Here is a 24,263-nt window from a genome sequence, read left to right as displayed (position 1 = left end):
AGTAGGATAACTTTGGGGTGTAGGAGAGCTTGGGGGTGTCGGAGAGCTTGGGGGATTGGAGAGCTTGGTGGATTGCAGAGCTTGGGGGATTGTAGAGCTCGGGCGATTGGAGAGTTTGGGGGAGTAGGAGAGCTTGGGGGAGTAGGAGAGCTTGGTGGAGTAGGAGAGTTTGGGGGATTAGGAGAGCTTGGGGGAGTAGGAGAGCGTGGGGGAGTAGGAGAGCTTGGAGGAGTAGGCGAGCTTGGGGGAGTCGGAGAACTTGGGGGAGTAGGAGAGATTGGGGGAGTAGCAGAGCTTGGAGGAGTAGGAGAGCTTGATGGAGTAGGAGAGCTTGGTGGAGTAGGAGAGCTTGTTGGAGTAGGAGAGCTTGTGGGAGTAGGAAAGCTTGGGGGAGTAGGAGAGTTTGGGGGAGTAGGAGAGATTGGGGTAGTAGGAGAGCTTGGGGGTGTAGGAGAGCTTGAGGGAGTAGAAGAGCTTGGGGGTGTAGGAGAGCTTTGGGGATTAGGAGAGCTTGGAGAAGTAGGAGAGCGTGAGGGAGTAGGAGAGCTTGGAGGCGTAGGCGAGCTTGGGGGAGTCGGAGAGCTTGGGGGAGTAGGAGAGCTTACGGGTGTAGGAGAGCTTGGGGGAGTAGGAGAGCTTGGGGTAGTAGGAGAGCTTGGGGGCGTAGGAAAGCTTGGGGGAGTAGGAGAGCTTCGGAGAGTCGGAGAGCTTGCGGGAGTAGGAGAGCTTGGGGGAGTAGGAGAGCTTGGAGGAGTAGGAGAGCTTGGGGGAGTAGGAAAGCTTGGGGGAGTAGGCGAACTTGGGGGTTATGAGAACTTGGGGGATTAGGAGAGCTTGAGGGAGTAGGAGAGCTTGTGGGAGTAGGAGATCTTAGGGGAGTAGGAGAGCTAGGGGAGTAGGAACACTTGAGGGAGTAGTAGAGGTTGGGGGAGTAGGACAGATTGGGAGAGTAGGAGAGCTTGCGGTAGAAGGAGAGCTTGGGGGAGTAGGAGAGCTTGGGGGAGTAAGAGAGGTTGGGGGAGTAGGAGAGCTTGGGGGAGTAGGAGAGATTGGGGGAGTAGGAGAGCTTGGGAGAGTAGGAGAGATTTGGGAAGTAGGAGAGCTTGTGGGAGTAGGAGAGCTTGGGGGTGTAGGAGAGCTTTGGGGATTAGGAGAGCTTGGAGGAGTAGGAGAGCGTGGGGGAGTAGGAGAGCTTGGAGGCGTAGGAGAGCTTGGGGGAGTAGGAGAGCTTGGAGGAGTAGGAGAACTTGGGGGAGTAGGAGAGCTTCGGGGAGTAGGAGAGCTTGGGGGAGTAGGAGAGCTTGGGGGAGTAGGAGAGCTTGGTGGAGTAGGAGAGCTTGGGGGAGTAGGAGAGCTTGGGGGAGTAGGCGAACTTGGGGGTTATGAGAACTTGGGGGATTAGGAGAGCTTGAGGGAGAAGGAGAGCTTGTGGGAGTAGGAGATCTTAGGGGAGTAGGAGAGCTTGGGGCAGTAGGAACACTTGGGGGAGTAGTAGAGCTTGGGGTAGTAGGAGAGCTTGGGAGAGTAGGAGAGCTTGCGGTAGTAGGAGAACTTGGGGGAGTAGGAGAGCTTGGGGGAGTAAGAGAGGTTGGGGGAGTAGGAGAGCTTGGGGGAGTAGGAGAGCTTTGGGGAGTAGGAGAGCTTGGGGGAGTAGGAGAGATTTGGGGAGTAGGAGAGCTTGGGGGTGTAGGAGAGCTTGGGGGAGTAGGAGAGCTTGGGGGAGTCGGAGAGCTTGGGGAAGTAGGAGAGCTTGGAGGAGTAGGAGAGCTTGGGGGAGTAGGAGAACTTGGGGGAGTAGCAGAGCTTGGGGGAGTAGGAGAGTTTGGGGGAGTAGGAGAGCTTGGGTGAGTAGGAGAGCTTGGTGGAGTAGGAAAGCTTGGGGGAGTAGGAGAGATTGGGGGAGTAGGAGAGCTTGGGGGTGTAGGAGAGCTTGAGGGAGTAGGAGAGCTTGGTGGTGTAGGAGAGCTTGTGGGATTAGGAGAGCTTGGAGGAGTAGGAGAGCGTGGGGGAGTAGGAGAGCTTGGAGGAGTAGGCGAGCTTGGGGGAGTAGGAGAGCTTGGGGGAGTAGGATAGCTGAGGGGTGTAGGAGAGCTTGCGGAAGTCGGAGAGCTTGGGGGAGTCGGAGAGCTTGGGGAAGTAGGAGAGCTTGGGGGAATAGGAGAGCTTGGATGAGTAAGGGAGCTTGGTGGAGTAGGAGAGCTTGGGGGAGTAGGAGAACTTGGGGGTTAGGAGAGCTTGGGGGAGTAGGAGAGCTTGGGGCAGTAGGAGAGCTTAGGGGTGTAGGAGAGCTTGCGGAAGTCGGAGAGCTTGTGGGAGTCGGAGAGCTTGGGGGAGTAGAAGCGCTTGGCGGAATAGGAGAGCTTGGATGAGTAAGGGAGCTTGGGGGAGTAGGAGAGCTTGGGGGAGTAGGAGAACTTGGGGGTTAGGAGAGATTGGGGGAGTAGGAGAGCTTGAGGGAGTAGGAGAGCTTGGGGGAGTAGGAGATCTTGGGGGAGTAGGAGAGCTTGGGGGAGTCGGAGAGCTTGGGAGAGGAGGAGAGCTTGCGGGAGTAGGAGAGCTTGGGGGAGTAGGAGAGCTTGGAGGAGTAGGGGAGCTAGGGGGAGTAGGAGAGCTTGGGGGCATTGGACAGCTTCGGGGAGTAGGAGAGCTTGGTGGAGCAGGATAGCTTACCGGAGTCGGAGAGCTTGTGGGAGTAGGAGAGTTTGCGGGAGTAGGAGAGCATGCGGGAGTAGGAGAGCATGGCGGGAGTAGGAGAGCTTGCGTGAGTAGGAGAGCTTGCGGGAGTCGGAGAGCTTGTGGAAGTAGGAGAGCCTGCCGGATTAGGAGAGCTTACCAGAGTTTAGAGCTTGGGCGAGTAGGAGAGCTTGGGAGAGGAGGGGAGCTTAACAGAGTAGGAGAGCTTACCGGAGTCGGAGAGTTTGGGGGAGTAGGAGAGCTTCCATGAGTATGAGAGCTTGGGGGAGTATGAGAGCTTGCGGGAGTATGAGAGCTTGATGGAGTATGAGAGCTTTGGGGAGTAGGAGAGCTTGGGGGAGTTGGAGAACTTGGGGGAATAGGAGAGCTTGGGGGAGTAGGAGATCTTGGGGGAGTAGGAGATCTTGGGGGAGTAGGAGAGCTCAGGGGATTAGGAAAGCTTGGGGGAATAGGAGATCTTGGGGGAGTAGGATAGCTTGGGGGAGTAGGAGAGCTTGGGGGTGTAGGAGAGCTTTGGGGAGTAGGAGAGCTTGGGGGAGTTGGAGAGCTTGGAGGATTAGGAGAACTTGGTATAGCATTAGAGCTTCGGGGAGTAGGATAAATTTGGGGTGTAGGAGAGCTTGGGGGAGTCGGAGAGCTTGGGGGATTGTAGAGCTTGGTGGATTGGATAGCTTGGGGGATTGGAGAGCTGGGGCGATTGGAGAGCCTGGGGGAGTAGGAGAGCTTGGGGGAGTAGGAGAGCTTGGGGGAGTAGGAGAGCTTGGGGAATTAGGAGAGCTTGGGGGAGTAGCAGAGCGTGGGGGAGTAGGAGAGCTTGGAGGAGTAGGCGAGCTTGCGGGAGACGGAGAACTTGGGGGAGTAGGAACACTTGCGGGAGTAGTAGTGCTTGGTGTAGTAGGAGAGATTTGGGGAGTAGGAGAGCTAGGGAAGTAGGAACACTTGCGGGAGTAGTAGTGCTTGGGGGAGTAGGAGAGATTGGGAGAGTAGGAGAGCTTGCGGTAGTAGGAGAGCTTGGGGGAGTAGGAGAGCTTGGGGGTGTGAGAGAGGTTGGGAAGTAGGAGAGCTTGGGGGAGTAGGAGAGCTTGGGGGAGTAGGAGAGCTTGGGAGAGCAGGAGAGATTTGGGAAGTAGGAGAGCTTGGGGGAGTAGGAGAGCTTGGGGGTGTAGGAGAGCTTTGGGGATTAGGAGAGCTTGGAGGAGTAGGAGAGCGTGGGGGAGTAGGAGAGCTTGGAGGCGTAGGAGAGCTTGGGGGGTAGGAGAGCTTGGAGGAGTAGGAGAACTTGGGGGAGTAGGAGAGCTTCGGGGAGTAGGAGAGCTTGGGGGAGTAGGAGAGCTTGGGGGAGTAGGAGAGCTTGGTGAAGTAGGAGAGCTTGGGGGAGTAGGAGAGCTTGGCGGAGTAGGCGAACTTGGGGGTTATGAGAACTTGGGGGAGTAGGAGAGCTTGAGATACTAGGAGAGCTTGTGGTAGTAGGAGATCTTAGGGGAGTAGGAGAGCTTGGGGGAGTAGGAACACTTGGGGGAGTAGTAGAGCTTGGGGGAGTAGGAGAGCTTGGGAGAGTAGGAGAGCTTGCGGTAGTAGGAGAGCTTGGGGGAGTTGGAGAGCTTGGGGGAGTAAGAGAGGTTGGGGGTGTAGGAGAGCTTGGGGGAGTAGGAGAGCTTTGGGGAGTAGGAGAGCTTGGGGGAGTAGGAGAGATTTGGGGAGTAGGAGAGCTTGGGGGTGTAGGAGAGCTTGGGGGAGTAGGAGAGCTTGGGGGAGTAGGAGAGCTTGGGGAAGTAGGAGAGCTTGGAGGAGTAGGAGAGCTTGGGGGAGTAGGAGAACTTGGGGGAGTAGCAGAGCTTGGGGGAGTAGGAGAGTTTGGGATAGTAGGAGAGCTTGGGGGAGTAGGAGAGCTTGGTGGAGTAGGAAAGCTTGGGGGAGTAGGAGAAATTGGGGGAGTAGGAGAGCTTGGGGGTGTAGGAGAGCTTGAGGGAGTAGGAGAGCTTGGTGGTGTAGGAGAGCTTGTGGGATTAGGAGAGCTTGGAGGAGTAGGAGAGCGTGGGGGAGTAGGAGAGCTTGGAGGAGTAGGCGAGCTTGGGGGAGTAGGAGAGCTTGGGGGAGTAGGAGAGCTTAGGGGTGTAGGAGAGCTTGCGGAAGTCGGAGAGCTTGGGGGAGTCGGAGAGCTTGGGGGAGTAGGAGAGCTTGGAGGAATAGGAGAGCTTGGATGAGTAAGGGAGCTTGGTGGAGTAGGAGAGCTTGGGGGAGTAGGAGAACTTGGGGGTTAGGAGAGCTTGGGGGAGTAGGAGAGCTTGGGGGAGTAGGAGAGCTTAGGGGTGTAGGAGAGCTTGCGGAAGTCGGAGAGTTTGGGGGAGTCGGAGAGCTTGGGGGAGTAGGAGAGCTTGGGGGAATAGGAGAGCTTGGATGAGTAAGGGAGCTTGGGGGAGTAGGAGAGCTTGGGGGAGTAGGAGAACTTGGGGGTTAGGAGAGATTGGGGGAATAGGAGAGCTTGAGGGAGTAGGAGAGCTTGGGGGAGTAGGAGATCTTAGGGGAGTAGGAGAGCTTGGGGGTGTAGGAGAGCTTGAGGGAGTAGGAGAGCTTGGTGGTGTAGGAGAGCTTGTGGGATTAGGAGAGCTTGGAGGAGTAGGAGAGCGTGGGGGAGTAGGAGAGCTTGGAGGAGTAGGCGAGCTTGGGGGAGTAGGAGAGCTTGGGGGAGTAGGAGAGCTTAGGGGTGTAGGAGAGCTTGCGGAAGTCGGAGAGCTTGGGGGAGTAGGAGAGCTTACCGGAGTCGGAGAGTTTGGGGGAGTAGGAGAGCTTCCATGAGTATGAGAGCTTGAGGGAGTATGAGAGCTTGCGGGAGTATGAGAGCTTGATGGAGTATGAGAGCTTGGGGGAGTAGGAGAGCTTGGGGGAGTTGGAGAACTTGGGGGAATAGGAGAGCTTGGGGGAGTAGGAGATCTTGGGGGAGTAGGAGATCTTGGGGCAGTAGGAGAGCTCAGGGGAGTAGGAGAACTTGGGGGAGTAGGAGAGCTTGGGGGGGTTGGAGAGCTTGGGGGAGTAGTAGAGCTAGGGGGAGTAGGAGAGCTTGGTGGAGTAGGAGAGCTTGGGGGTGTAGGAAAGCTTGGGGGAATAGGAGAGCTTGGGGGAGTAGGATAGCTTGGGGGAGTAGGAGAGCTTGGGGGTGTAGGAGAGCTTTGGGGAGTAGGAGAGCTTGGGGGAGTTGGACAGCTTGGAGGAGTAGGAGAACTTGGTATAGTAGCAGAGCTTCGGGGAGTAGGATAAATTTGGGGTGTAGGAGAGCTTGGGTGAGTCGGAGAGCTTGGGGGATTGGAGAGCTTGGTGGATTGGAGAGCTTGGGGGATTGGAGAGCTGGGGCGATTGGAGAGCCTGTGGGAGTAGGAGAGCTTGCGGTAGTAGGAGAGCTTGCGGGAGAAGGAGAGCTTGGGGGAGTAAGAGATGTTGGGGGAGTAGGAGAGCTTGGGGGAGTAGGAGAGCTTTGGGGAGTAGGAGAGCTTGGGGGAGTAGGAGAGATTTGGGGAGTAGGAGAGCTTGGGGGTGTAGGAGAGCTTGGGGGAGTAGGAGAGCTTGGGGGAGTAGGAGAGCTTGGGGAAGTAGGAGAGCTTGGAGGAGTAGGAGAGCTTCCATGAGTATGAGAGCTTGAGGGAGTATGAGAGCTTGCGGGAGTATGAGAGCTTGATGGAGTATGAGAGCTTGGGGGAGTAGGAGAGCTTGGGGGAGTTGGAGAACTTGGGGGAATAGGAGAGCTTGGGGGAGTAGGAGATCTTGGGGGAGTAGGAGATCTTGGGGCAGTAGGAGAGCTCAGGGGAGTAGGAGAACTTGGGGGAGTAGGAGAGCTTGGGGGGGTTGGAGAGCTTGGGGGAGTAGTAGAGCTTGGGGGAGTAGGAGAGCTTGGTGGAGTAGGAGAGCTTGGGGGTGTAGGAAAGCTTGGGGGAATAGGAGAGCTTGAGGGAGTAGGATAGCTTGGGGGAGTAGGAGAGCTTGGGGGTGTAGGAGAGCTTTGGGGAGTAGGAGAGCTTGGGGGAGTTGGAGAGCTTGGAGGAGTAGGAGAACTTGGTATAGTAGCAGAGCTTCGGGGAGTAGGATAAATTTGGGGTGTAGGAGAGCTTGGGGGAGTAGGAGAGCTTGGGGAAGTAGGACAGCTTGGAGGAGTAGGAGAGCTTGGGGGAGTAGGAGAACATGGGGGAGTAGGAAAGCTTGGGGGAGTTGGAGAGATTGGGGGAGTAGGAGCGCTTGTGGGTGTAGGAGAGCTTGAGGGAGTCGGAGAGCTTGGTGGTGTAGGAGAGCTTGTGGGATTAGGAGAGCTTGGAGGAGTAGGAGAGAGTGGGGGAGTAGGAGAGCTTGGAGGAGTAGGCGAGCTTGGGGGAGTAGGAGAGCTTGGGGGAGTAGGAGAGCTTAGGGGTGTAGGAGAGCTTGAGGGAGTAGGAGAGCTTGTGGGAGTAGGAGAGCTTGGGAGAGTAGGAGAGCTTGCGGGAGTAGGAGAGCTTGGGGGAGTAGGAGAGCTTGGAGGAGTAGGGGAGCTTGGGGGAGTAGGAGAGCTTGGGGGCATTGGACAGCTTCGGGGAGTAGGAGAGCTTGCGGAAGTCGGAGAGCTTGGGGGAGTCGGAGAGCTTGGGGGAGTAGGAGAGCTTGGAGGAATAGGAGAGCTTGGATGAGTAAGGGAGCTTGGTGGAGTAGGAGAGCTTGGGGGAGTAGGAGAACTTGGGGGTTAGGAGAGCTTGGGGGAGTAGGAGAGCTTGGGGGAGTAGGAGAGCTTAGGGGTGTAGGAGAGCTTGCGGAAGTCGGAGAGCTTGGGGGAGTCGGAGAGCTTGGGGGAGTAGGAGAGCTTGGGGGAATAGGAGAGCTTGGATGAGTAAGGGAGCTTGGAGGAGTAGGAGAGCTTGGGGGAGTAGGAGAACTTGGGGGTTAGGAGAGATTGGGGGAGTAGGAGAGCTTGAGGGAGTAGGAGAGCTTGGGGGAGTAGGAGATCTTGGGGGAGTAGGAGAGCTTGTGGGAGTAGGAGAGCTTGGGAGAGTAGGAGAGCTTGCGGGAGTAGGAGAGCTTGGGGGAGCAGGAGAGCTTGGAGGAGTAGGGGAGCTTGGGGGAGTAGGAGAGCTTGGGGGCATTGGACAGCTTCGGGGAGTAGGAGAGCTTGGTGGAGCAGGATAGCTTTCCGGAGTCGGAGAGCTTGTTTACACGTTTCCCTGCAACAGTCTGTTATTGATCTCTTGCCGAAACGTTTCTCTCGATTTCAAAATTCGCACTCTTATTTTCAACACCCTATATGGCTCCTTGCCCCCTCCATATCTCTGTAACCACCTCCAGGCCCAACATTGCTCATGCTCCTGTTCAAATCCCTCCATGGCTTCGCCCCTCCCTATCTCTGCAACCTCCTTCATCCCCTACTATTCTCATCCTCCTTTTCAAATCCCTCCATGGACCCTCGCCCCCTCCCTATCACTGTAACCTCCTCGAGTCCCTACAATTCTCATCCTCCTGTACAAATTCCTCCATGGCCTCTCGCCCCCTTTTTCTCTCTGCAATCTCCTGCAGCCCCACAACCCACCGAGATATCTGCGCTCCTCTAATTTGCCGTCTTGAGCATCCCTGATTCTTATTGCTCAACCATTGGTGGCCGTGCCTTCTGGTGCGTTGGCCCCAAACTCTGGAAATTCCCGCCTCTCTATACTTCCAATTTTTAAAACCATCACAGCCTTCTTGTACAAAGCTCCCATTACTACGAATGGGAATAACTCCAAAACAAAGAAAACATCTTAAGTAAATAAAAAACACATCATTTGTTTGAAATTAAAAGCAATTGTATGAAAGTAAATGTTTTAGAAAAAAATAAATTTTTGGCATTTTTTAACATGTTCCAATAGTGTAAAACATGAACTGACCTTAAATGACAGGGTTCTTTTTAAAAAAAAACGTAACATTAATTATATCTATCATTTAAACAATTATGCTAATAAAAGCAGGCCTTATCTTGCTTTTACCAAACATAATAATTTTAAGGACATTTGCTGGGCAGAATTTGGGTAAGCAGCCCCAATTTCTGCTTCTGGAGGTCCTCCTCGTGTTGATAGATCGCAAGTGCTGGATTTAGGTACGTGTGCAGTGCACATCTTATCCCTGAACTTGTGGGGCCTCTTCAGGCACGTGCACACATCGCATGCGCCTAGAGAGATCACAGGTTATTGCCCAACATTCATATAAAATACTTTTCTGTTCCCTTTATTTTACCTGCTACTCTCTTCTCCTACAAACTATTTGCCCTTCTAATTTCGTTTTTTAGCTCTCCCCTGTAAATGTTGTACTCAGCTTGGTTCTCTACTGAATTATGATTCAACATTTCTGAGTTTCAGGCACGGTGTTTAGAAACATGGAACCATAGAAAATACTTGCAGGAGTAGGCCATTCGGCCCTTCGAGCCTGCACCACCATTCAATAAGATCATGGCTGAACCTTCACCTCAGTACCACTTTTCTGCTTTATCTCCATACCCCATGATTCCTTTAGCAGTACGGGCCATATCTAACTCCCTCTTGAATATATCTAACGAACTGGCATCAAAAACTCTCTGCGGTAAAGAATTCCACAGGTTAACAACTCTCTGAGTGAGGAAATTCCTCCTCATCTCGGTCCTAAATGGCTTACCCCTTACGCTTGGACTGTGACCCCTGGTTCTGGACTTCCCCAACTTCGGGAACATTCTTGCTGCATCTAACCAGTCCAGTCCCGTCAGAATTGTATATGTTTCCATAAGATCGCCTCTCATTCTTCTAAACTCCAGGGAATACAGGCCCAGTCGATCCAATCTTTCCTCATATGTCAGTCCTACCATCACAGGAATCGGTCTGGTGAACCTTCGCTGCACTCCCTTAATAGCAAGAACGTCCTTCCACAGATTCGGATATCAAAATTGAACACAATATTCCAGGTGAGGCCTCACCAAGGCCCTGAACAATTGCAGTACGACCTCCCTGCTCCTATACTCAACTCCCCTAGCTCTGAAGGCCAACATGCCATTTGCCTTCTTCACCGCCTACCGTACCTGCAAGCCAACTTTAAATGACTAACGTAGCATGACACCCAGGTCTCATTGAACCTCCTTTTTCCTAATCTGCTGTCATTCAGATATTCTGCCTTCAGATTTTGGATAACTTCACACCTTCCATTCATTTGCCCACTCAACTTACCTGTCCAAGTCAACTGCAGCCTCTTAGCATCGTCCTCACAGCTCACACCGCCACCCAGCTTAGTGTAATCTGTAAATGTAGAGATATTAAAGGACGGCTGATCCGCTACCACCTTAAATCCCCTCTAAATAGCCTACCAATTACTTTAAATTTAAGCCCCCTTGTTATTGAACCTTTGCTAAAAGAAACAGGTCCGTCCTTTCCATTCTGTCCAGGCCCATAATTTTATATGCCGAAATTAGTTTCACTATGTCTCCACTTTCCAAAGAAACAACTCCAGACTATGCAATCTTTCTTCACATTTAAAATTCTTCAATCCAGGCAACATCCTCGTTAATATTCTCTGTACCCTCTCCAGTGCAATCACATATATCCTATAATGTCGTGACCAGTACTCTCGCTGTGGCCTAACTAGTGTTTTATACAGTTCAAGTATAACCTCCCTGCTCTTGTATTCTATGCGTTGGCTAATAAAGGTATGTATTCCGTCCGCCTTCTAACCCACCTTCTCTATTGCCAGGAATCTGTGGACATGCACTCCAAGGTCCCTTTGTTCCTCTACACTTCTCAGTGTCCTACCATTTATATGTATATTTCCTAACCTTGTTGGCCCACCGCAAATGCATTGCCTCACACTTCTCCAGATTGAATTCCGTTTCCCACTGTTCTGTCCACCTGCCCAGTTCATTGATACCTGCCTGCAGTCTACAGCTTTCTATTTCATTCTCAACCAATCATGTTCAATTTGACACCATAGCATCATATTCACGTCAATGGAACTTAATTTCGGGCATGGCGTATAAAGTGCGACTGAAGCAAATGAACCAGACAGCCCAAAAAGAACATCTGGGGCCATTTCATTTTCTGCTGGAAAAAATGCTGACATGTCTTCGTTGCAGATGAACTCTTAGAAATGTCCGTTTTTTTAATCACTGTGTAGATGCAGACAACGGAGTATTGCTTAATGTCGGCCTGGGATGCGCTGTTGTGGTCATTGCTTTACTGTTTGTGGTGATTATCTGCCTTTTGATCAGAAAGAGAAGTAAGTGATCATGGAAAAACTATACGAATTTTTCATATAAATTAATATAGTCAAAAAGCTGGTCGCACCATGCAAAAAAAACCTGTAACCCAAATCCAGCATTAAGATTGTGTAAGGTGATGTTTAAACAAATGTTGAAATGTTCCGTCCGTTCGATTTGAAAGGCTGCATGTCTAGTTAGATCTGTCGAGAAATTGGCCCGCATTTTGCACGGCCGATATCATATGAACATAAGAAAATAAGAATTAGGAGCTTGAGCAGGCTACTCACCCCCTCGAGCATGCTCTGCCATTCATTAAGATCATGGCTGATCTTCTACCTCAACTCCACTTCTCGGCAATATTCCCATATATCCCTCGATTCTAGTTGCACTGAGCTCACATAAGTATGAATGGGGATCACTTAAAAAATACACGAACATACGAAGAAAATATGACATGTTTCAAATTAATTAAAATAAAATTTATTCAAATATTTACAATAACATTTAATTATTTGATTTGTTTAATGCAATTTAACGGGTCTAAAAATAACCTTAGCTTATTGGACAGGGTCTTTAATATATCAATGCGTGATTAAATTTAATTGAACTATTTTTTTTAACTCTTACGCTGGCAAAAAGCAAGACTTAGTCCTCCTTTAGCAATGCAAAAATATAAAGGGAATTCGAAGGCAGAAGTTGAGCAAATAGTCGAATTCTCCACCAGTAAATGCTCTATTCTTTCAGATGCGTATGGTCGTTCAAGCGGATTTTTGGCAGATCGTAATTTGCGGGTTTCAGCTCAAGCGAGTGCATGTATTAACCCGGAACATGCGGGGCACCTATGGGCACCTCGTACAGACCCGTAGGTCCCGAAATTCATTTTAAATTGTTGAAGATGCCAGTGGGTGAATTCTCTTAATGTGGGGGGTTGGGGGTGGGTGGCGGCATTGCACACCAGCTACCATACGAACTTGACAGAGCAAGGTCTTGGTCCAATGGCAAGTCGATCCAAGACGATTGGAGACCAGGCTCTGCTGCAACTGTGGGCTTGTTGGAAAATTCCATAGACCCGCATGGGCCGCAAATCCAATCCCATTATTTTCAACATGATTAAAACAGACAAAGCCTTTTTAAATTAGCTCATGTATATTTTGACCAGCATTCAAAAATTTTTCTTATTTTTCAAAAATTTAAATTTTCAATTTGAAAGCTTCATCAAAGGGGCATTTAATTAATTTTCAATGGGGTAACATACATTTTTTATTAGAATTGTACATATTATTTAATAATTTGGCGGTTTCTCATGAGCTTATTTATTTGGAGATGCCTTATGAGCTGATGGGGATTCAGTTTCTAAATGGAATCCCTGGAAGGTTACGAGGAATCCTTCTTTCTAATTGGTTGACCTGGCTCACGTGATCCCAGGGAGGCTTCCGAACCGCTTGCGTCCCTGAGAACCGTGGACCTTTATCTTGGGATAGGCCGACAGGCCAAGGACCCGAAGTCTCCAAAACCCCGGAGCCAGCAGGATCGTTAAGATTTTTTTGCGGGTGGTGTAATCCAGAGGTATGCCTTCGACGGCAAATTTCGGCCCAATACTATTTAATTTGGTAATATTTTACGATTTAGCTACCATCAAGTTGGGGTAGGAAAAGACGAATTTCTACAGCTGCAACTGCAAGTAATCAGCCCTGTTGTGGAGATGCCATTGAGAGGAAACTGGTTCCATGTTAGCTTTTTTCTGATTGTAAATTTTCTTGCAACTTTGTGCGTGAACAAGTCACCTTTCCTTGTTTTCTTTTAGGGAGGGTGTATATGAATCCTTTTATCTGATTGATCTGTAATAAGTATTGAACAGTGGAAATGCTGTTAGTTTAAGTCACTTTATTGGGAAAGGTAACAATTTTTCAAAAACATTCCCATTCTTTTATTATTTTTCTCCAGGACAAATAAGAAGGCAAAGTAATGAGAGGTAAGAATATGGACACACATTTGTAACACCAAAGCTCTGATTGGGTCTCCTTGATTATATGACTGATTGCTGATTGTTCCCCTTGGAGGATAAAACTTACCCAGCATTTTCACTGGAATGTGTAATTAGAACAACCCTGCCTACATAATCAGTGACTTTGCAAAGTGTAATTCGAGCCAATCTGACTGCCGTCGACAGATAGAATAGAGCGCACTCTCACAGGTTTACACCTTATCCCAACCACCAAGCATGTTCCTGCCTCTAGCTCCTCGCCCAAGTTCATTACCTAATCCTCCGCCCCCGCCAGCCCAAGTTCCTGATGGACTTCCCACCCCAAGCCCACCGACTGACTTGCAGCCACCCAGTCAAAATTCTTCATCAACTCCCACCAACCCAAGTTCCTGACCCAATCGCTCTTGCTCCCAAGCAAAATTCCTGACCCAATCCCGCACCCTCCTCAACCCACGTTCCTGATGCAATCCTGCACACTCCCTAACCGAACTTCCTGAACCAATCTCTCATGCTCTCAACCCAAGTACCTGACCCAATCCCTCATGCCCCCAACCAAAGTCACTGACCCAATCCCGGACGCTCCCCAACCGAAGTTCCTGACCCAATCCCGCACGCCCTCCAACTAAAGTTCCTGACCCAATCTCGCAAGTCCCCCAACCTACGTTTCCTGACCTAGTAATACCCACCAATCCCAAGTTCATTCCATTCTCCCCCCCCCACCCCCACACCACACCCGCCCCCCGCCATAGAGGGGAAATTTGGTGTGCGGCACGGATTGTTAACAGGGTAACGTGAATAGTGACACTTTCGTGATTTCTGGAGTTTCTGCAGTATTGCCGTTTGGATCGCTGTTTACCAACATCTTCCGCCTCCCCCACATTTAGACTTCGATCATGTTCTGCCCCCATCCCCACTGTACTCTCCATACTGTCCCACCAAATTCCTGAATTCCTCTCTCCCCCTTAATCCCATTCCCTCCCTGAATCCCCTCCCTCCTATCCCACCTCTTTCTCTATCTCTGACATCCCTATCTCTCTCTCTCTCTTCCTCCCCTCTCGCCGACCCCACTCTCATTTTCTGCGCTTATTCCTCTCTCTCTCGCTCTGAAAAACTGTCTCTTCTCTGACCCCGCTCACTCTCTCCCTTCTCCCTCTCCCCTCACTGCGACCCGTCTCTCTCTACACTCATCTCTTTCTCCCATCCACTTTCTCCAAGCCCGCTCTCTCTGACTTCTCTCACTCTGTCCTCTCTACCTCACACCCTTCATTCTGTCTCCTCTCTCTCCAACTCCTCTCTCCCTCACCCCTCTCTCTCTCCATTCTCCAACACCTCTCACCCCTCTCTCCAACCCTTCTCTCTTTCCTCTCTTTCTCCCCACTCGCCAACACGTCTCAATGCCCTCTCTACGACTCCTCTCTCTACTCTCTCTCTTCTCTCTGCCATCCACTTTCTCCAAACACTCTCTCTCCGACCCCTTCACTCTCCGACTTCTATCCCTCCCCTCTCTCCAAATACTCTTTCTCTCTCCACTCTATGCAAACCCTCTCACTCCACTCTCCAACCCCTCTCTATCCTCTCACTTCTCGTTCTCCTATCCACTTTCTCCAAAACTATTTTCTCCGACGCCATCTCTCCGACCTCTCTCTCGCCCATCCTGTACCTCCAATCCCTCTTTCTCTCTCCCCTCCCTCTCCTCTCTCTCCAAGCCCTCTTTCTCTCTCCTCCTCTCTCTCCCCAACCCCTCTCGCTCCCCCTCTCGGAATCCTCTCTCTACCCTGATGCCTTCTTAATAAAGGATGAAACTGAGTATTGTGTACAACGAGCAATTGTGACGTTCGCTCGTGCAACTAGACTCCAGAGTACAGGCACCTCGTGGGTGTCTTGGATATATACCGTGTTCCAAAGGGACGCTGGGATTCCACGGGACTCCAACAGATAGGCCCTCTGGTAGTAGTATAATACAGATTGCAAGTGCTTAAATACATAACATCACTCCCCCGTAAAGTCAATAGTGCACTTATTTACACGGTGAGACGATCTTGGGCGTTCCGCTCCCTTGTCGATTGTCTCGGTACAAATGTGGGTGTGGGTGAGTTGGTTAGTTCTTCACTGGGCTGCTGGGCAACCAGCCTTGCCGGGCAGCTGGGAATGTTGATTTCGGCTTCCTGGACAACCATAATGTCAGTTGCCACTTGTGTGTGTCTTGGAGGATCAAACTTGGAGCTGTCGTCTTCGGGTTGTTCGTATCTGTTGGTTATCTGCGATTTGATTTGAGCCAAATTGTTTCTGCACGTTAATCCATTGGACAATTTGACATTGAACACCCTAGTCCCCTCTTTGGCTATTAGCGTGCCAGTGAGCCATTTGGGACCATGTCCATAAGTGAGAACAAACAGAGTGTCCTTGACCTCAATTTCGCATTACAATTTCGCGTGTTCATGGTAAACACTTTGTTGATGCCGCCTGCCCTCCACGTATTCATGGAGACCAGGCTGGACAAGAGAGAGTCTTGTTTTGAGCGTGCTTTTCATGAGCATTTCGGCTGCTGGAACCCGGTGAGTGAGTCGGGTCTGGTGCGGTAGCTGAGCAGCATCAGGATAGTCAGGTCTGCAGGGGTCCTTCCGACATGCATTTCAAGGCTTGCTTGAGGGTCTGAACTGTCCGTTCTGCCTGGCTTTTGGATGTGTGCTTAAATGGGGCAAATGTGACGTGCTTGATTCCATTGCGGGTCATCAATTCCTTGAATTCAGCACTGGTGAAACACGGGCCATTGTCGCTGATTAGGACATCAGGCCGGCCGTGAGTGCCAAACATGGCTCGTAGATTTTCAAAAGTGGCCGTGGACGTGCTTACAGACATTTTTGCACATTCAATCCATTTTGAGTAAGCATCCACAACAACCAAGAACAGTTTGCTTGGAAATGGTTCCGCATAATTCACGTGGATCCTCGACCACAGTTTGGAGGGCTCGACCACAAAATTAACGGTGCCTCCCTGGGTGCATTGCTCAGCTGAGAGCAAGCGTTGCACTGGTGCAGGCATGACTCTAAATCTGAGTCGATGCCGGGCCAGCACATTTGGGTTCTGACTATGGCTTTCATCATTACAATGCCTGGGTGAGTGCTGTGCAGTTCACAAATGAACATATCTCTGCCTTCCTTGGTCAAGACCACACGATTGCCCCACAACAGAAAGTCCGCCTGCAAGAACATTTCGTCTTTGCACCTGTGGGATGGCTGATTTGCATCCTGCATCCCCGCAGGGACACTGGACCAGCTCCCATGGAGTACAAATTTTTTTTACCAATCACATTAAATGATCCTGGCTGGTCCAGGTCCTGATCTGGCGGGCTGCAACGGGGGAATTTTCGTTTTCCAATGCCTCCATTACCATGAGCAATTCCGCAGGCTGTGTCAGTTCCATCCCGGAGGTGGGCAATGGCAGACGACGGGGAGCATCAGCACAGTTCTCTGTGCCCGGTCTGTGGTGGATTACATAGTAGTATGCCGACAGCATGAGCGCCCATCTTTGGATGTGGACAGAGGCATTGGTATTAATCCCTTTGGTCTCAGAGAACAGCAATATTGCGGTTTGTGGTTGGTTTCAAGCTCGAACTTGAGGCTAAAAAGTACTGATGCATTTTCTTTGCCCGTAAACGCGCGCCAGATCCACTTTTCCATTCATGCTTTAGGCCCTTTCGGCATTGGACAAACTTCTGGAAGCATAAGCGAACGGTTGCGAAATCCCAGATTCGTTTGCCTGCTTCAACACACACTCGACCCATATGACAACGTGTCAGAAGCTAGCACTAATTGTTTACAAGGGTTATACATGAGAAGCAGTTTGTTTGAACACAACAGATTCCTGGCTTTCTTAAAGGCAGCCTCTTGTGACTTCCCCCATATCCAGTCTTCTCCCTTGCAAATTAGCGCATGTAGGGATTCTAGCAGAGTGCTTAACCCAGGCAGGAAATTACCGAAAGAATTAAGGAGTCCCAGGAACAAGCGCAGCTCCGTCACGTTCTATGATTTCGGCGCATTCTTCATGGCACCCGCCTTGGCGTCGGAGGGTCTGATGCCGTCTGTTGCAATTCTTCTTCCCAAGAACTCGACCTGCTGTGCCAGGAAAACACACTTCGAGCGTTTCAACCTGAGTTCCATGCGATCCAACCGACTAAGAACATCTTCAAGAGTTTCAAGTGCTCAATGGTTTCCCGACCTGTAACCAGTATATCGTCCGGGAAAACCACGGTGCGCGGAACTGAATTTAGCAGGCTCTCCTTCTTGCATTGGAAGATTGCCGCGGCCGACCGAATCCCAAATGGGCGTCTGTTACAGTTGAACAGACCTGTATGCGTGCTGATGCAGGTGAGGCCTTTCGAAGACTCCTCAAGCTCTTGCATGTAGGCCGAGGTCAGGTCCAGCTTAGCGAACTTCTTCCCTCCAGCCAGGGTCGCAAATATATCATCTGCCTTGGGTAGCGGATACTGGTCCTGTAGCGAAAAACGGTTAATTTTTACTTTATAGTCCGCCCAAATTCTGACCGCGCTTTCCTCTTTAAGTACGGGGACAATCGTACTGGCTTACTCATTGACTTCTACTGGTGGGATGATGCTTCTTGCTGCAGTCTATCCAGCTCAATTTCCACTTTCTCACACATGGTATATGGTACCGCCCTTGCCTTTTGGTGGATGGGTCACGTACCGGGAACCAAATGGATGTGCACTTTCGCCCCCGAGAAGCTTCCAATGCTTGGCTCAATCAACGATGGAAACCTGCTCAGAACCTGGACACAGGAGCCGTCGTCAATGGACGAAAGCGCTCCGATGTCGTCCCAGTTCCAGCGTATTTTTCCCAGCCAGCTTCTGCCAAACAATGTGAGGCCATCCCCGGCACAATCCACAGCACAAGTTTGTGAACTGCTCCATGCTAGGAGACTTTGACTTCTGCACTGCCAATTACAGGGATTAGTTTCTTGGGGTAAGTATTTAGTTTGGTATGAGTGGGGCTGAGCTTGGGCCTGCGTGCCTTGCTGCCCCACAGCCTGTCGAAGGCCTTTTTTTCATTATGGACTGACTCGCACCGATGACCAGTTCCATTGACACTCGAATTCCATTTAGTTCAAATTTCAATATTATTGGTGGACATTTCGTGGTGAATGTGGGTACATCGTGCACTTCTGTCTTCTCGGAACGAGCCTCCAATTCAGCCTGATCCACAGTGGATCGGTCATCCTCTGCAACGCGGTGGTTTGCAGCGTTTGCAGCGATGCAGCTCGCCTGCACATTCGCTGGAGGTGTCCCATTGTTGTGCAACCGTTCCACCCATAGTGCTTTAAGGGGCATTGATGGGCCGATGATCACCTCCACAGCGCCAACAAAGTGTTATCTGCCTCGCATTAACGATTGATGGCGGACTCTGGGTCTGAGTTCGTGCAGCAGCTGCCGGCGTTTACCTTCTGCCATGTACATTCCTGCTCAAAAATGATGTTACTTCTTTACTCTGCAAAATGTGTTCGGTGTTTTAACTGGTGGACATAAATGCCTGGGCTATCGTTATGGCGTTACTTAGATTCGGAGTTTCAAGAGTCAACAGTTTGCGAAGGATTACCTCATGGCCATTGCCCATTACAAAAAAGTCACTAAGATCCAGGAATCCCTCAAATTCGCAATGTCCTGCGAGGCGCTTTAGTTCGGCGATATAGCTCGCCACTTCCTGGCCCTCCGATGTGTTGAACCGATATCTCGCCATAAAAACGCTTTCCTTAGGATTTAGGTGCTCCCAGACCAGCATACACAATTCTTCATCGGATATAGCTTTTGGTTTTAGCGGAACTAGGTGATTCTTTCTGAGGCCATTGGTTGTTGCCCCACAGACAGTTAGGAGAATCGCACTTCATTTGGCAGCATTCTCGTCCGCTTCCAGCTCGTTGACCACAAAGTATTGGTTGAGTGTCTCCACGGGGGCCTCCCAATCATCACCTTCAGAGAACTTCTCCAGGATAGAAACATAGAAACATAGTAAATAGGTGCAGGAGTAGGCCATTCGGCCCTTCTAGCCTGCACCGCCATTCAATGAGTTCATGGCTGAACATTCAACGTCAGTACCCCATTCCTGCTTTCTCGCCATACCCCTTGATCCCCCTAGTAGTAAGGACCTCATCTAACTCCTTTTTGAATATATTTAGTGAATTGGCCTCAACAACTTTCTGTGGTAGAGAATTCCACAGGTTCACCACTCTCTGGGATACCAACTGTTCTTTGAATTTTCACGCGGTTGTTCATTATCTCATCGCCGATTGATGCGTTCATAATAAAGGATGAAATTGAGTACTGTGCACAAAGAGCAAGTGTGACCTTAGCTCCTTTAATAAGTTTACAGAGTGCAGGTACCTCGTGGGTTACCTGCTTATATCCCGTGCTCCCAAAGAATGCCGGGATCCATTGGGACTCCAACAGGGAGCCCTCTGGTGGTAGTGTAATACAGGTTGCAAGGTGTTAAATACGTAACATACCCTCTCCCTTCTCTCTATCCTATTCACTTCCTCTAATGCCTCTCTCTCCGACGCCCTCTCTGATCTCTCTCTCCCCATCCTCTCTATCTCCAACCTTTCATTCTCTCTCCCTCTATCTCCCATCTCCCCAACCCCTCTCTCTCGCTCCCCACACTCTTCCAATATCTCTCTCTTCCCTCAACCCCTCTCTCTCTCAACTCTCTTCCCATTCTCCAACACCTCTCCGTCCCCTCTCTCCAACCATTACTCTCATACCTCTCTTTCGCTCCCGACTCTCCAACAGAGCTCACTCCCCTCTCTATGACCTCTCTCTCGCTACCCTCTCTATTCTCTCTCTGCCATCCACTTTCTCCGACCCCCTCTCTCTCCAAATCTATCTCTCTCCTCTCTCCAAATCCTCATCGTCTCTCAACTCTCTCCTACCCCTCTCACTCCCATCTCCGACCCCTCTCTCTCTACCACCTCTCTTCTCTTTCTCCTAACCATTTTATGGAAACCCTCTCTCTCTGACACTCTCTCTCTCTCCGACCTTTCTCTTACCCTCCTTTACCTCAAGTCCCTATTTCTCCCTCCCCTCTCTACTTCCAATCCCGCTTTTTCTCTCCCTTCCCTCGCTCCGCTCATTCTCTCTCCCCTCTCTATGTCCACACCTCTCAACTCTGCTCTTCCCTCTCCGACCCCTTTCTCTCTACTGTATCCCTTCTCTCTCCAATCCACTTTCTCCAAACCATCTCTCTCCGACCTCTCTCTTCCCCTCCTCTACCTCAAGCCCCTATTTATCCCTCCCCTCTCTCCAAACCCTCTCCTTGATGTCCTTCCCTCTCTGCTCTCCCTTTCGATCCTCCATTCTCGGTACAGATCCAGTGAGGGCCCGTCTCGCACAGAGCTCATCAAAATTACACTGCAAACGCAACTGTGCCGTTCTGCGCATGTGCAGCCGCACCTCGATGACATCACTCATGTGCAAAAAGTGGGCGGGGGCGAATCACATGTTCAGATGGCCACAGAAATGTTTTTGCTGTCAATCACTCCATAAGAATATCTTGAGACACGCTTTAATTTGATACTCATAATTTTATGCAAAATATACAATTGTACTTTAATCAGTCAATTGAACTACGATTTATTACATCTGCATCAGATAAACATTAATTTGGACGCACATTTAGGAGTCAGCATTTTTGTTTATGTTGCAGAAGTAGAGCCTCTGCAGGTGGAGTCACAAATCCCGAAGTTGCTGATAACACATGTAAGTGTAGTGTTGACGGTAGTTGCTGGCTTTAATCAACAAGAACTGGCCAATAATTTGCCGTTGAAATGGACAGCAAGTTTGAGATTCACAGTTGCGCTTCAAAATGCTCCAAATCCCAAACAGACTCCCGGGGCGGAAACTGCAGTCTCTGCGGAATAGTACAGTGTGCGCACACGCCCGAAGTATAAATGCAAGTTCCGGGTTTAGGCAAATCACAATCATCCCCGGGAAAAGGACCTTCACGGATAGAGATTTGGGTCACTTCCTCAGCGAATGTGCTTCAAACTCATACTCCTCAGTTGAAAAGGTAGAATGATTAAATTGTATAACTAATTTCTATTATATATACCCTGTCTATTAAGGTGTTAATTTTTAACACTTTTATAACAATTTTAAAAGATTATCAAAGATATATATTTTTTCATTAAACTTTCATTTTAGTTTGAATTAATTTTAAATATATGACTTTTTTATAATTATTGTGTTGTCTTTCTGTGTTTTGGGGTGTACTCTCATTGACAGTAATGGGAGCTAGTACAAATGGAGCAACGATTATTATCAATCAGAATATTACATTGTTTGGCCCTTTTACATGGCCCTTATTGCCCATATCTAATATTGGAGATGATTTTCAGCTTGCTGCACGGGCCTGATCCCAGTGTTGATCACCCATTAACGGATTGTAATGGTACTAGATAATTAGGCGTATACTATTGTGGCTGGCCAATCCCAAATGGCTGATTTATGCTCGAGCAGTAAGTTGATATTCTAGCCCATTGAGTCTCGCTGGGAAAGCAGGCAGAAACTGATCCAAAATAAATGTTCTGCTTTTTAGATGACACCGCCAATCTTCCTTCACATCCTGACTCAAATGTAAGCATATTTTTGTTTTCAAATACAGATTATTAAGCTTCTCGCTCTGCAAACACCTCCTGTAGAGGGAGTGGTGGACCTGAATAGATTGAGTGAGCGAGAGAGAGAGACGGAGAGTGAGCAAGGCCGAGATAGAGAGAGCATGAGTGAGAAGGAGAGAGAGAGGCACCATAGAGGGAAAGACAGAGTGACATAGAGAGATAGTTAGAGAGAAAGAAAAAGAGTCATGGCGAGAGAGAAACAGAAAGTGACAGCCAGCCATCGAGGCAGACAGCCGCAGAAACAAAGATGGAGAGAATGCGTATGTGCGAGTCGGAGAGGGAGACAGCGATGGAGAGAAAGATCGAGAGTGAAAGGCAGAGGGCCAGGTCCAGACGGTAGCATGGTGGTTATGTTATTGGACTAATAATCCAGACGCCTCGAATAATGATCCAGGGACGGGAATTCAATCCCGCCACAGGAGCTGGGGAATTTAAATTCAGTTTATTAAATAAATCGGTAATAAAAAGTTAGTATTAGTGATGGTAACCGTATTGTTGTAAAAACCCATCTGGTTCACTAGTGTCCTTTAGGGAAGGAAATCTCCCGTCCTTACTCGGTCTGGCCGATATGTGATTCCAGACAAACAGTAATGTGGTTAGCTCTTAACTGCCCTCTCAGCTGTACCAAACAGCTACACAAAGTGAACACTGTGGGAATGACTTCACCACAAGGACTGCAGGGAATTAGGAATGCAGCTCACCGCCACCTTCACAAAGGCAATTCGGGATGAGCAATAAATGCCGGCCTTGCGACACACACATCCCGTGAACGAATGTTTAAAAAGTAATGTGGGTATGAGATAGATTGATATGGAGAGACAGCAAAAGTTCGAGAGAAGGAAAGAGTCAGATTATATTTGTATAATTTACTTCTGCACTTTCTTCACGTTATGCTTCGCAGGGAATGTATTCTGAAGTACGAGAGAGCGACCATCAGGAGATCACTTATGCTACTTTGAATATGGGAGCTGTGAATCGGAAGGAAGCTACCTTAGTCACTGCTAAAGAGACCAGCTTGTATGCTGAAGTGAAAAAGAAATAACAGCCCAGAATTTCCGTGCCGTATGACCACGTACATGGCCATATGTGCCTGCAAGTCCTGGCTCTATGCATCGGCTGCGCTTGTGAGAAATCTCACAACTTGCAATTTGTTAAGAATCTTCTTGGATCATCCTCCACACCCCCAGGAAATGGTCATCCTCTGGTGGAGAGTTGGGCTATTTGCCTAATTCTTCTCCAGATAATGCCAATGAAACTCTTACGCCTGGTAAAAGAAAGCATGAGGCTGTCTTTTACCAGCATAATGGTGAAAATAATAATTTTTAAAAATCGTGTTTAATCATTTCAAAAGTTAATATTTTTTTTTATTTCAATGTTGTGTACATGTATTTTTGGCGCGATTCCTGTTAAGTTTATTGGGGATTCTGTATATAAATGGAATCTCCATAAGCAGAATGAGAAACGCCTTTCTGATTGGTTTAGCTGGCTCACGTGATTTGCATGCCCTCCTGGGATACCTTGATCTTTACGCATGCGTATGCATGGGCTCAGGAGCACGAGTCTGCATGGATACAGGTCCATCAGGTAGGTGTTTAGGTTTATTGCGGTTCGGATGCCTCCGGCTGCAAATTGACGCCCATCAATTCTCCGCACCTTTGATATATGTTCTTCACCAAGACCCGTGGACACAACTGCCACATTGGGCCGAATGGTGGGAGGAGGTTCGGGATACTCGTCTTTAGCGCCTGGATATTAAACATCAGGTGGGCGAATTGCAGTCTTGGAATTCCTCCAGAAAATTTCACACAAACCTAATACAACTAGCCAGAGTTCCTTTCTGTTAATATCAGAACATAAATTGGTGCGGGTTCTATCACAGGCTTGCAATTGTTAGCGCCGCATTTTCAATTCTAAGCTTCGCACAGAAAAGGCTTAATGCTCTGTTGGTAAAGATGAAAACCTACACCTATATTGCATCTTTTTTTTGGCTTCATGATTGATCGTTTTTTCTTCGAAATTATACAACATTGCATAATTATCACATGGTAGCAGTTCCATGTATCAACATATATAGCATTAGTTTAGATATCTGGCCCAGAAACAGGCCACTTGGCCCAACCAGTCCATTCAGTTTATGTACCACTCGAGCCTCCTCCCGCCTTTCCTCATCAACATCTATTCACATACCCCTCGACACCCTTCTCGCTCAGACACTTGTCATATATCTTTTACTAATTTATTTCATTGATAACATGTTGTGGACGTCTTTTATCATATGTTGCATTGTTGATCAGAAGCATTCATTTAAACTTACATTTGAGGCAAAGTTTGAATATTAAGCTGCATGTAGCTGGAAAAATAAACAATACTTACGCTTAAAATGTCCATTTATTACATGTAGGAAGAAAATATTTTTGAAGAAGTACCACGGGATTGAGAACTTAAGTATTCGGAAATCAGCACAGTATAAATTTTAGGACAATAATCTATTTGCCTTTTATCGGTATTGAATCTTGCCATATTTGATATATATTGATTCTTACTATCTTACTGCAGCTAGAAGCTTTAAACCAACCACTGGGAAAAATGGGAAAGAAATTTGCCTTTCCCCATTAAGGAAGGGGTACAAAACGTGTCTTGGATGGTAGCGTTAACAAAGTGGTAGCGTATTGGAGACATGTTTTACACGACTTCCCATATTCAGTCTCT

The 24,263-nt window shown here is 49.1% G+C and overlaps 1 long non-coding RNA gene across 1 annotated transcript; it reads left to right on the top strand.

The window, feature by feature from the left end:
• Positions 1-10,503: 10,503 nt before the first annotated feature.
• LOC139247597 (uncharacterized) lies at positions 10,504-23,470 on the top strand. Its single transcript, XR_011590920.1, has 5 exons — positions 10,504-10,908; positions 12,836-12,863; positions 20,585-20,637; positions 21,476-21,513; positions 22,456-23,470. It is a non-coding gene; the product is annotated as an uncharacterized lncRNA (long non-coding RNA).
• Positions 23,471-24,263: the final 793 nt, after the last annotated feature.

This window comes from Pristiophorus japonicus, unplaced genomic scaffold, assembly GCF_044704955.1.
Source record: "Pristiophorus japonicus isolate sPriJap1 unplaced genomic scaffold, sPriJap1.hap1 HAP1_SCAFFOLD_273, whole genome shotgun sequence".
NCBI lineage: Eukaryota > Metazoa > Chordata > Chondrichthyes > Pristiophoridae > Pristiophorus > Pristiophorus japonicus.
This window is presented reverse-complemented; position numbering and strand designations above follow the sequence as displayed.